General features: G+C 45.9%; 1 long non-coding RNA gene across 1 annotated transcript in view; it reads left to right on the forward strand.

Moving 5' to 3' along the window:
* Positions 1-6,870: 6,870 nt before the first annotated feature.
* LOC141097515 (uncharacterized) overlaps positions 6,871-13,111 on the forward strand; it is a 64,612-nt gene continuing 58,371 nt past the window's right edge. Inside the window, exons 1-2 of the long non-coding RNA XR_012233973.1 lie at positions 6,871-6,998; positions 8,339-8,497. This is a non-coding gene — a long non-coding RNA (uncharacterized lncRNA). The remainder of the gene's footprint in view (positions 6,999-8,338; positions 8,498-13,111) is intronic.

A 13,111-nucleotide genomic window follows, 5' to 3' on the forward strand; every position in this document is an offset into this window, starting at 1 on the left:
ATGTGGGTCTCCGCTGTATATAACTATGCTGCGACACTCTATTCGTGATGGTTTCACTAACCTGTATGGCTGTCAGCGTGAGCCTATTCCACGGGTACCGTTCTCTTCACCATCGGCCCCGGGCTCCTTATCTGCTGCCGTGCCCTCGGGTGTGCAATGTCGCACAGGAATTTACAATCCCCTGTACTTTCAGATTCGGCTATCAGGACTTACAGCTCCTGTCAGCCTAGGACTCTGATGTCCCTTTTCTCTTTATTAGCGCTTCACTCAGGGGTCTGCTATATGCAGTATTTTAGCTTCCCTAGAGTCTCTCAGTCTCTGCTCTTGTCCTTTCCCTCTTCACAGATCAGCTCTGTCTATCTTCATCTGACAGGATCTTCCAGAAAGATCTCTTTTCCTCACATCCTCACGCTTAACTGTCATCATCATTTCTTCTCACAGCTGTTTTGTTTCCATGACAACTCCCTCAGCTGATTTCTAGCTGACTCACCAACTCCCTCTGCTGGCCAGAATTTATAAGGCATCTCCCTTTTCTGACCTGCAGCAGGAAATTGTGATTAAATCTATGCTGCCTGGCATGGGTGTCACTTTTCTGCCTCCAAGCATGACTTTACCCATTAGAGGGAGGTAATGTCACAGTGACAACCGGACTCTGGGGTGTCACACATACAGTGTATCCACACAGCTCCACACAGGACAGTGTCTCCACACAGCTTCACACAGGACAGTGTATCCACACAGCTCCACACAGGACTCACAGTGTATCCACACAGCTCCACACAGGACAGTGTATCCACATAGGACAATGTACCCACACAGCTCCACACAGGACATACAGTGTATCCACACAGCTCCACACAGGACATACAGTGTATCCACACAGCCCCACACTGGACATACAGTGTATCCACACAGCTCCACGCAGGACATACAGTGTATCCACACAGCTCCACACTGGACATGCAGTGTGTCCACACAGGACAGTGTATCCACACAGCCCCACACAGGACATGCAGTCTATCCACACAGCCCCACACTGGACATACAGTGTATCCACACAGCCCCACACTGGACATACAGTGTATCCACACAGCTCCACACAGCACATACAGTGTATCCACACAGCCCCACACAAGATATACAGTGTATCCACATACAGCTCTGGCAAAAATTAAGAGACCACTGCAAAATTTTCAGTTTGTCTGATTTTTCTCTTTATATTTTTGAGTAAAATGTAAATTGCTCTTTTATTCTATAAACTACTGACAACATGTCTCCAAATTTCCAAACAAAAAATTTTGTATTTATTTTCCAAAAATGAGAAATGGTCAAAATAACAAAAAAATGCAGTGCTTGCAGACCTCAAATAATGCTAAGAAAAGAAGTTCATAATAATTTAGAAACAACAATACTAATGTTTTAACTCAGGAAGAGTTCAGAAATCAATATTTTGTGGAATAACCATGATTGTTAATCACAGCTTTCATGCCTCTTGGCATGCTTTCCACCAGTCTTTCACACTGCTTTTGGGTGACCTTATGCCACTCCTGGCACAAAAATGTAAGCAGTTCTTCTTTGTTTGATGGCTTGTGACTATCCATCTTCCTCTTGATTACATTCCAGAGGTTTTCAATGGGGTTCAGGTCTGGAGATTAGGCTGGCCATGACAGGGATTTGATGTGGTGGTCCTTCATCCACACATTGATTGCCCTAGCTCTGTGGTATGGCGCACAGTCCTGCTGGAGAAAACAGTCCTTAGAGTTGGGGAACATTGCCTGAGCAGAAGGAATCAACTGTTTTTCCAGGATAACCTTGTATGCGGCATGATTCATGCATCCTTCACAAAGATTAACCTGCCCAATTCCAACCTTGCTGAAGCTTCCCCAGATTATCACTGATCCTCCACCAAATTTCACAGTGGGTGCAAGACACTGCGGCTTGTACGCCTCTTCAGGTCTCCGTCTAACCATTAGATGACCAGGTGTTGGGTAAAGCTGAAAATTAGACTCATCAGAGAAGATTACCTTACTCCAGTCCTCTATGGTCCAATCCTTATGGTCTTTGGCAAACTTCAGCCTGGCTCTCCTTTGCTTCTCCTTGATGAAAGGCTTTTTTCTATCTTTACATGACTTGAGCCCTGCCTCTAGGAGCCTGTTACAAACTGTTCTTCAGTGCACTTCACCCCAGCTGCCATTTGCCATTCCTTTTGTAGGTCACTTGATGTCATCCTGTGGTTGCTGAGTGACATTCAAATAAGATGACGGCCATCCCGGTCAGTGGAGAGTCGTTTTCGCCCTCTGCGGGTCTGTAGCTTTGCTGTCCCCAATGCCTGCTGCTTGACCTTGTTGTAATGGACTGCCATCTTAAAGTAGAAATTTTAAGGATGGAGGCAACATGATGCTCACTGTATCCCTCTGCTAGTAAAGCCAGAATTGAGCCCTTCTTTTCCTCACTCAAGACTTTTCTTTTTAACTCCTTTGGCATGGTTAAGGCCTCTTTCACACATCAGGTTTTCGCCGTCAGGCGCGATCCGGCGCTTTTGACAGAAACCGGATCCGGCGAAATGCAATGCCGGATCCGGTTTCCCCCCCATTGACTTGCATTTGCGCCGGATCGCGCCGGATGGCCATGCGTTTCATCCGGTTTTCGCCGGATCCGGCAATGTGTCGCGATCCGGCGTCTGGAAAAAACGGCTACTGTAACGTTTTTTGTCTCCGGCGAAAAAGCTGGACACGCTGGATCCGGCGCGTCCGTCTTTTTCACACAATGAAAGCCTATGAGCGCCGCAATGCGCCTGATCCGGCGAAAGCCGGATCCGGTGGCCGGATCCGTTTTTTTTGGTCTGAGCATGCTCAGTAGCTCTGCCCACAAGACATATATAAAAGCAAGACAGTGGGACCCACAGCCACACCCAACATGCCACCCAAGAAAGCAACCAAGCGCAGCAGGAGAAGGAAGGAGACCACTGCAGCACCATCAGCACCACCACCACCCCAAATGGAGCAGCAAATGGAACATGCTGAGGAGGGGAGGCCAGAAGCAGATGAGAGACGGTAATTATCAAATCCCCCATTCCTCCAAACTAGGGCTATTGAATATCAAGATATTCATTGGCCCTTTGTTTCTCTTTATTCAACAGCCGCCCAATAGATGCAGCAGCAGCAGCAGCAGCAATGGCAGCAGCTGGAACACCACCCACAGGCATGGAGTGTGGCCACCAGGAAGACAGCACATCATCTTCTGGGAGCCCTCCCTCGCATCGTCAGCGTTTGACGGTAAGTTTTTATTTCCAAAATCCATCATCTCTGTAATATATGTCTATTCATTGCCTTTTATTTCAAAACAGGATTCACAAGATGAAGAGGAGCTCCCAGAAGAAGAAGGAAGGGGTGGACAGACACCTGGAGTGGGCTCACAATTGGTAAGTTTTTTGCATCAAACACAGAAACACAACATCACACTACACACAACACATAGAAAACAATGTTCTGCAGACCACACACAGCAAACAAATGCCTACATCCAAAGACATAACATTTTTTGTTTTCTTCTCTAGTCTTCCCAATCTGGTGCTCGGCCAAGAGGTCCTCGCAGTGCCTCCCAGGGTCGTCGGCGACAGCAACGCGGCGGTCACCAGCGTGTAAGTATAAATATTTTTGCTTTGTTTTTTTTGCACTTTTTATTTCATTTCTTTTGTGGAGGCTAATTATGTTATTTTTGTCTTTTTCTTTAACAGCCTTCACAGCGTGCTCCCGACTCTGACGGTGAGGATGGAGGACTCGATGTGGACCACCTCATCGATCTCGTCAGAGAAAGGGAGCCGCTCTGGAATATGGCTGACCGCCGCCACGCTGACCTTATCGTTACCCGACGACTCTGGGAGGAAATCTGTTCGCTCCTTGTGGGCCGCTGGGAGGACCTCGAAGCTCGGGCCCAGATTAAAGAGCGTAAGTATATACAGTACCGGTTGCTTGATGTAAACCAGTGTTTCCCGAACTCCAGTCCTTGTGGTCCCCACGGATCATGTGTTCAGGATTTCTATTTACTATGGAAATCCTGAAAACATGACCCCTGGGGACCATGAGGACTGGAGTTTGTGAAACACTGATGTTGTATACTAACCACTCCTTTCTCGTTTCAGGGAACAGAATTGTGAATCGGTGGCGGTCTGTGAGGGATCGTTTCAAGAAGGAGTTCAATAAAGAGATGCGGGCCCCGAGTGGATCTGGAGGACGCAGGAGCAAGTACAAGTACGCACAAGCCCTGTCGTTCCTCTGGGAAACAATGGTCACTAGAAGGTAAATATTACACACCACATGTGAAAAAAAATGTTAGATGTAACTTTTTTTTTTCAGCCAGGGCCATACCATGTCAGTATTTTAATTGTTTTTTTTTCTCTTTATTCCACAGCACGGTGAGCAGCACTCGGGAGCCTGCACGATTGGACCCTTCTGAGGCGATCCCTGAGGAGACCGGCACCGAGGGACACTTCGACCGCCCCGGTACATCTGCACCTTCCCAGCCTTCCCACACATTCGACCCATCTGTCCCATCCACCAGCACAGGAGCATCGTGGCCGCCTACATTACATGAAGCTGCTGGTGAGGAGATCGCTTTCCCTTTACCCCACCCTTCTGCCCCTGCCACCTCTAGTACACCTGCGGGTACTGGGCGGCAGCGGCAGAGGGGTCAGGAAAAGAGTTATGCGCCAGAGTTCTTGCATCTGAATGCATCTTTCCAGAACTGTCTAAAAGTCTTGTCAGAGCAAATCTCCGCAGGCTTTCAGCAGATCAACTCCAGCATTCTGGAGGTGAAGACACTTCTGCAAACCATGCATTCAGAAGCAAGATCTTCGCCAAACCACACCTTTTTCAGGTCTGTTGTGGAGCGCATGGCAACACTATCTCCTACCCAGCAGATGCATGTAATGCATTCGTGCCACGGTGCTCTACAGCAGGTTACCTCCCAACCTCCACCTCCCACCACTGTAGTTCCTCCACCTGCACCCCCTCCAGCCACTTTCCATCCTCCCCCTCCTATTACATTGCACCCCCTCCAGCCACTTTCCATCCTCCCCCTCCTATTACATCTGCACCCCCTCCAGCCACTTTCCATCCCCCCCCTCCTATTACATCTGCACCCCCTCCAGCCACTTTCCATCCTCCCCCTCCTATTACATACCAGCAACCTCACCAGTACCAGCAACCTTCCCAGTACCAGCAACCTCCCCAGTACCAGACATCTCCCCACTTCCAGCAACCTGCCCCGTACCAAACTCCTTCCCCGTACCAAACTCCTTCCCCGTACCAAACTCCTTCCCCATACAACTTTCCATCAACATCATCTGCTCCTACAGTCCCTGCCCAACCCTCCACTCCACCGCCCACCACCTCTTCTGCCTCCCACATGTCCACCCATTCTGTAGCTTTTTCCACACCATCACCTCTAACTGTTCCTTCCCCACCACGATCCCAGTCCTCTCTCCACACTCCCATTGTCGAAGTGTCCCGCAGCCCCTCCAGCAGTATTTCCACCCCACACTACACCGAGTTATAATGTTTTTTTTGTAATAAAAATGCCCATTTGGTTGGTTTCAAACCTTTATTAAAAAAGTTTTTTTTAACTTTAAAAACAGTTTACACAAAAAAAATATTTTAAATAAAAGTTAAATTATTGTTTACACTGGTTGTCTGTCATTTCTTTCTGCGGCGAAATATGTTTAAAAAAAAGGTTAAATACAGGGTATTTAAAAGGTAAAAAGGTATTCAAAACCAGGTATATAACTGTGGGTAAATTTTAGCTTTTTGCCACAGTTGTGTTCCTGGTTGTGTTTGAAGCAAAGTATTTCACCTGAAAAGTTGTGTTTATTGTTGGTGATTTCCTAACAATGTACACAACTTTTGTTAAAAGGTGAAATACTTTGCATAAAACACAACCAGGTACACACCTGTGGCCTAAAGCTAAAAATAGTAAGACCATGACAAGATAGCCAACTTTGGTTGGCAAAGGTATATACTGTTGGTCCAGAAGGTACACAAGTTTGGTTAGGGCACAAATCTTTCACACTCTGTCATCCTGCCAGTGTACTCTGCCTTGAGGTGACATAAAGTATAGTGCAAAATTGTCCCTCATTACTGAAACCGTCACAGAACTTCTAGTGGTAATATTTCCAATGACAACATCCATCTTCGCCAGTAACTTGCTCTTCTCTCCAACCTGCACTTTCTCCTCTACAACCTGTCAAAGAAGGGCTGTAGGAACATGCTATATATAGTTTTCCAGTAGCCAATCTCATTCGGAAGGCCACAAGGGTCAATTTTAAAAACCAGATCCGGCGTAATCCGTCGAAAAACGGATAGAAAAACGGATGAACCGGATGAGACGGATCCGGTTTTGTCTGTCAAGAACAAGACGGATCCGGCAGAAAACCGGATCCGGCACATCAGGTTTTACAAAACATTTGCCGGATCCGGCATTCCGGCACGACGCCGGATCGCGCCTGACGCCGAAAACCTGATGTGTGAAAGTAGCCTAAATGTTATTTTTTCATTCCTATTACTTTTGGGATATTACTAGCACTTGTTTTGCCATCCAGCTTGTCCTATTGCAAGAGGATTGTGAAGACCACAGCAGGGTTTTTCATACTTTCCTTCATTAAATAAGATTTGGTTCAGGTGATCACCTAATCAGAAGCACATTAAGTAGAATGAGGTGTACTCTGGTTGGAATTCAACTGACACTGGAATGGAATGGTTGTCAGACATGGAGAGAAGCTGATTTTTATAAAACTGTGCAGCAGTCTCTTAATTTTTGCCAGAGCTGTATGTGCAGGCTGAGGTGATGGATACAATGTATCTACAGATGTGCAGGCTGCAGTCATGGATACATCACACATATATTATCACTTAGCTCTTTAGTTACATTTGTTGGAACTATTCATAGTCTAGTGCTGCTGCAGAACCTCTTGATAAAGACATGAAGATTCCAATGATAAGAAGGTAAAAAAAAGTGTTTATTGAATTGAGCCTGAAGGCCGTTTCATGTGTGCATGTATGTAGAAAGCTCCATTTGGGAGGCACGGTGTGCGTCCCTCACCTGTGTGTCATGGGGCACCAATATAACATTCTGCTTTGGTCAGAGATTTTAGATAACAGAATGAATAATTGCTAAAATGTCTTTCTATCTGTTTGTGGGTAGATACCTTTGTGTATATAAATATATATATATATATATATATATATATATATATATATATATATAATCAAGAAAAAAGGGCAGCACTACCAAAATAATACAGCAGGTGCAAAACCTATTCAGCAGTGTCCAAACAGCCAAAATGACAAAAGGAAAAAAATAGGCAGCACTCAAATTAAATGTGAAAAAAGTGGATACTTTACTGACAAAGACGGGTCGCCGTTGAAACGTTGCCATCTGAGGATCAGTAAAGTATCCACTTTTTTCACATTTAATTTGAGTGCTGCTTATTTTTTTCCTTTTGTTATATATATATGTATTTATATATTTATAAGGCTGGGTCCACCAGCACTTGTAGCATCATTATTTCCATGCAGCATTTAACAAAAATCATTTGACGGACCCCATTTCTTGCAATGGAATCATTCCCTCCAGCCTGGCCCATCAGTTTTTGTGCTTGACTGGTGCAGACACACAGATCTGGCGGCCGGATCACAATGTATTATGGTTCCGGGGGCGGACATATCATTGGTGCAATGTGTGCAGCCGCACAGGGTTGTAAGAGGTAAAGGGGGAGCACTTCCACCTCCACTGCAGGTTGAGTTATGAATTATGAGGAGCTACTGGACTTTAAAGGGCCCATATACTGTTCTTGCACAGGGGCCTCTTCTGTCTGTGTCCTTGGATCGTTGTGATCCGTCTGCAGACCAGCACCTGGAATAAAATAGTGCAAAAGCCTGATGGCGACTCATGCATTGGTCCCTCAGTTCCGCCATCACTTCTGATCCATTGAATTGCATTAGGCTCAAACATCTGATCCTGATACAGGGGATATATTTGCACCCAGCCTAACACATATCAGCGTGTCATTGATCAGACATTTGGTTTTCACATACATATTTGCGTATTTCAGGGGTAAAAACAATACCCATTATAGTCTATGCCGCTATGTGGACTGTGAGCAAGAAAAAAAATCACACTGATGCCGTCTGATGAAGTCACAGATCAAAATCACCCAGCCAAGTATCTGGATTCATAAAGAGCGTGGACTGCACACATTACAGAGGACATCCATGTGCAATACGTCTGCTCTACGGTTTTAACACTGTAATGGGTTTTAGAAGCTTTTCTATTTTTATTTTAGAATCCAAGAAAATCACTGATGGTAAAAAAAAGAACACATTGTCCGAGCACCAAAGAAAATCCCACCCAGCAAACTGATGGGAATCTGCCCATATCCAGAAAGAAAGAGACATCTGGATGAGGCCTTCAGATTGTTCTTATTTCCCATTGAACTCATAAGGTGACTTATATCTATCTATCTATCTATCTATCTATCTATTTACCTCTGCATTCCTTGCTATGACTGGGTATAATGGATGATAATTATGGTAAGTATTTATGAATTCAACGGCAATTTAAAACTATGGCTGCACACTAGTCCAGACACTGTCCATAACCCTACTCGCATAATGATGACTTTCCTGTGTGTTGTCAGCGCTGCCAATGATTGATCATGATTAACTGACCCTGCATTGTCTTATCAAATAAGCAGAGATTATTCTGCACTGGAGCTGAAAGATAGATAGAATTATATACATATTTATGTATATATCTCATATCTATTATATTTATCTATCCATCTCTTTCTCTGTCTATCCGTATATCCATCTATCTATCTCCTATCTATCTATCTATCTATCTATCTATCTATCTATCTATCTATCTATCTATCTATCTATCCCTCAGTCATGTTGATTACATGGAGTATTCCTGAATTCTGCAGTAAAGCACAGTACACATTCTGGTGAATGGAGGCCTAAACCCAGTTCACTTCCAGTGTAAATATCTGCGGTGGATTTGTCAGGTCGGTAGCAGCAGTCCTGTGGGTTTTTACCGCAGATTTCCTTTCTTGCAGTGTGTAGAGTGACCTCCATCCACCTCAGCTCCTGTAATGTTACACAACACATGTAGTAATAGAGAGGAGAGAATGTCACAAATGGGGCGAGATGCAAATACCTGTGTGGAGTAGGGTGAAGTCAGCGCTCAGGGTGTGATTACTCTCCCCGCAGCCTGTTATCAGGGGTGAGGAGCCTTTCCTGAACATGAGAGTGCACATCACACCCACACCTTCCGCCCACAGCACTCTGCTTCATCCGGCCTATTAAAGGGAATCTGTCACCCCATTTTTGCCCCATAAGCTGCGGCCACCGCCATGAGGGGCTTATCTACAGCATTCTGTAATGCTGTAGATAAGCCCCCGATGTAACCTGAAAGATAAGAAAAACAAGTTAGATTATACTCACGGGGGGCGGAGTCGGGTGCGTTGGGTGTCGCGGTTTGGTCCGGCGCCTCCCATTTTCATATGATGATGTCCTCCTCCTTGCTTCTCCCTCGGCTCCGGTGCAGGCGACTTTCTCTGCCCTTTTGAGGGCAGAGTAAAGTACTGCAGTGCGCAGGTGCTGGGAAAGGTCAGAGAGGTCCGACGCCTGCGCACTGCAGTACTTTACTCTGCCCTCAAAAGGGCAGATAAAGTACGCCTGCGCAGGAACCGAGGGATAAGCAAGGAGGAGGACGTCACCGTTAGAAGATTGGAGGCGCCGAACAGGATGGCGACACCCATCGGACCGGACCCAACGCCGGGGTGAGAATAATCTAACTCTTTTATCTTATCTTCCAGGTTACATCGGGGGCTTATCTACAGCATTACAGAATGCTGTAGATAAGCCCCTGACGGCGGTGCCAGCAGCTGATAGGGCTAAAATGGGGTGACAGATTCCCTTTAAGGGATATTCCCACCATGTACATGCAGGGCATGCTAATAAGATATGCCACCAATGTCGGCTCATGGGGGTCCTCCTACAATGCCAGTCCTAGGAAGTGTCCCAGGGGGCACAGACCAGGAGGCAAGGTGAGGGACTTTCCCTCAGGGGCCATTATCCTGACTAAAGGGTCAGTCATGTAGAAGATGTATGGAGGGATCACACACGCAGTGTAACTATGGCATTGTGGTGCTGCTCTACAAATCCACACCAGAGGCCACAATTTGGTAGCGGGTTTTGCTGCCACAGATTTTACTTTCTGCACTGCAACAAATTAAATCTGCAGGAAAAATCTACCAAAAAATCCACTAAATTTGCTGCAGATTTTTATACAGTGAAAGAATTAGATTTGTTAAAACACCATTCACTAGAATTTGTACTGTGCTTTGGTGCAGAATTCAGTAATGCTCCATGTATCAATCAACAACGTCATCCTCAATTTGGGAATTACATTTTTTTTGGATGGATAAATGGATGCATAGATGGATGGATGGATGGATGGATTGATAAGTGGATGGATGGATGGTAAATGGATGCATAGATGGATGGATGGATGGATGGATGGATTGATAAGAGGATGGATGGATGGTAAATGGATGCATAGATGGATGGATGGATGGATTGATAAGTGGATGGATGGATGGTAAATGGATGCATAGATGGATGGATTGATGGATAGATGGATGGATCGATGGATGGTAAATGGATGGATGGATAAATGGATGAATGATAGATGGATGGATTGATAGATGGATGGTAAATGGAATGATGGATAAAGGGATGGATAGATGGATGGATGGATGGATGGATAAATGGATGGATGATAGATGGATGGATGGATAAATGGATGGATAAATTGATAGATGGATGGATAGATGGATGGATAGATGGGTGGATGGATGAATAACTTGATGGATGGATAGATGGGTGGATGGATAAATGGATATATGGATGGATAGAGTTACAGATATATGGGTAAATGGATGGATGGATAAATGGATGGATGGCTAAATGGATAGGTGGATGGTGGCTCAGCACTGTTGCTTTTCAGCACTGGGGTCATGGATTTGAGTCTCACCAAGGACAACATCAGCAAGGAGTTTCTACTTTCTCCCCGTGTTTTGCTTGGGTTTCCTTCCACACTCCAAAGAATACTGATCTGGAATTTAGGCTGTGCACCCTGATGGGGACAGCGATGATGATTTCTATAAAGTACTGCGGTCATTAATGGTTCTATATAAATAAATTCTAGAAGGACAGATATTATACACCCTTATTTCATGTAGAAAGCGAAGAGCGGATACACCTGGCCCAGGACTTGCCTGCAGTAATAGGGGTATGGCTGAACCGTCCAGAGCAGCCACAGTATAAGGTCAGACCAGGATTTCATGAGTTTACTAAGATCAAAAGGGTGTTAACATTGTCGGTCCGGCGCTTGGAGGAAGAGGATGTGTGATCTCAGGAGCTGCTTCATGTTTGCACTGATGATTAGACAGTGTCTCAGGGACCTGCAGTCTTATCTGCTGGGAGTCAGCAGCTCACAATGAGCAGACATCAAAATCTAAGTGAACCTTTAGCGCCCCCTACTGGATATTGGGATATGCACGGCGCCTCCGCTGGAAATGTCCGCTTTTGTTTTCTGCAGCTTATGATATCCAATAACCTGGTGCTGATTGCCAGCCGGGTATTCCTAACATGTACTATAACCGGGATAATGACACCGATTAATCTATTAACTATTAATAACAGTGAAAATACAAATAATGAAATAATAATAATAATAATAATAATAATAATAATACAGGAATATTATGCTCTTTTCGGGCAAAATGAAAACTTGTATAGAGTGCGATGACAGCTGGCGCGGCCGAGGAGCCATATGTGGATATCTGGATGGCATGGAGGTGCAGTGCCCGGTGCTGATGTCACGGCATAAATCACAACAAACTAAACAAATGGATACCTGGTGAAGACATGTAGGGAAGGTGACCTGATGGACGGACGGACTAGTCTGAGTGAAGAAGGAAAGGTTTGCACAGTGTAGGTAGGTGTCGGTTATTACAGTGGGGAAACAGCTAGGAAAGTGTAGTGGACGTGCAGTACCTTGGGTTGACCATTAGATGGCAGGGAGGAGTGTGAGCAAAGGACTTGACATCAGCTTAGGGCTTTAGAAACCGTTGGTCATGGGGGGCGGGGTTACAGTGACAGTTTCAAGGAACCGGGTTAGCTATAAATACTGAGGGAGGGTTCCAGAAGGTTCCAGTCCCCAGGGGGAGCTCCAGTGACAGGAGGACTGCGACAGTCTGTGCGCTGTGAGGAGAATCTATACCAGGGGGACTGAGGAGAGAGAACAACAGGGGGGTGGTCCTGACAGATACACCGCAACAGAGACGAGTTAAAGGGAATAAGCACACCGTGTAAAGAACGACGATTGACCAGTGAACGGACTGTTGGTGATTAGGCTTAGGGCAGCCACAGTGTCGGAAGCTGTCACTACGTCAGGAAAGGACAGGACGTATATATACGTCCCAGGCAAGAAACACGGTGTGTGAAGCGGCTCTGGATACAGAGGGCCGTGAGTGAGGTACTGTGCTGTGTTGTGAAGCGGCTCTGGATGCGGAGGGCTGAGAGAGAGAGATATGGCGATGTGCTGCGAGGGCCGTCAGGCGGACGGCGCGCGAAAATAAACTTGGACCTGTTGTACCCAGTACCTGCCTCCATTTCGTCTCTGTTTCGTCTCTGCGTGGTAAGAAGAGGGACCACCCCCCAGCCCGGCCCCACCAACCCTACAGACACAGATGTAGCAGAGAGGAGCTTGTTATCTAATACTCAGTTCACACCACTGATTCCTAGTTCCATTGTTCTGTTACTTCATAAAAACCAAAGAAACCAAATGTATAATTCCGCGCTGAATGGTAAAACCCTGAGTAATACAGTCACTGAGAAAGACCTGGGTATATGGGTGGACGACAAACTCACATTTAGTGGCCAGCAGGCCTGGATTGGCAATATAACCAACCGGGCATTTTCCCACTGGGCCGCTGTCACGTGGGCCGCGGGCGGCAGCGCCGATCATCTGGCCGCTTGCCAGCTGC

This window comes from Dendrobates tinctorius, unplaced genomic scaffold (genome assembly GCF_039654945.1).
Source record: "Dendrobates tinctorius isolate UK_male_01 unplaced genomic scaffold, ASM3965494v1 ptg000084l, whole genome shotgun sequence".
In the NCBI taxonomy this organism is placed as follows: domain Eukaryota; kingdom Metazoa; phylum Chordata; class Amphibia; order Anura; family Dendrobatidae; genus Dendrobates; species Dendrobates tinctorius.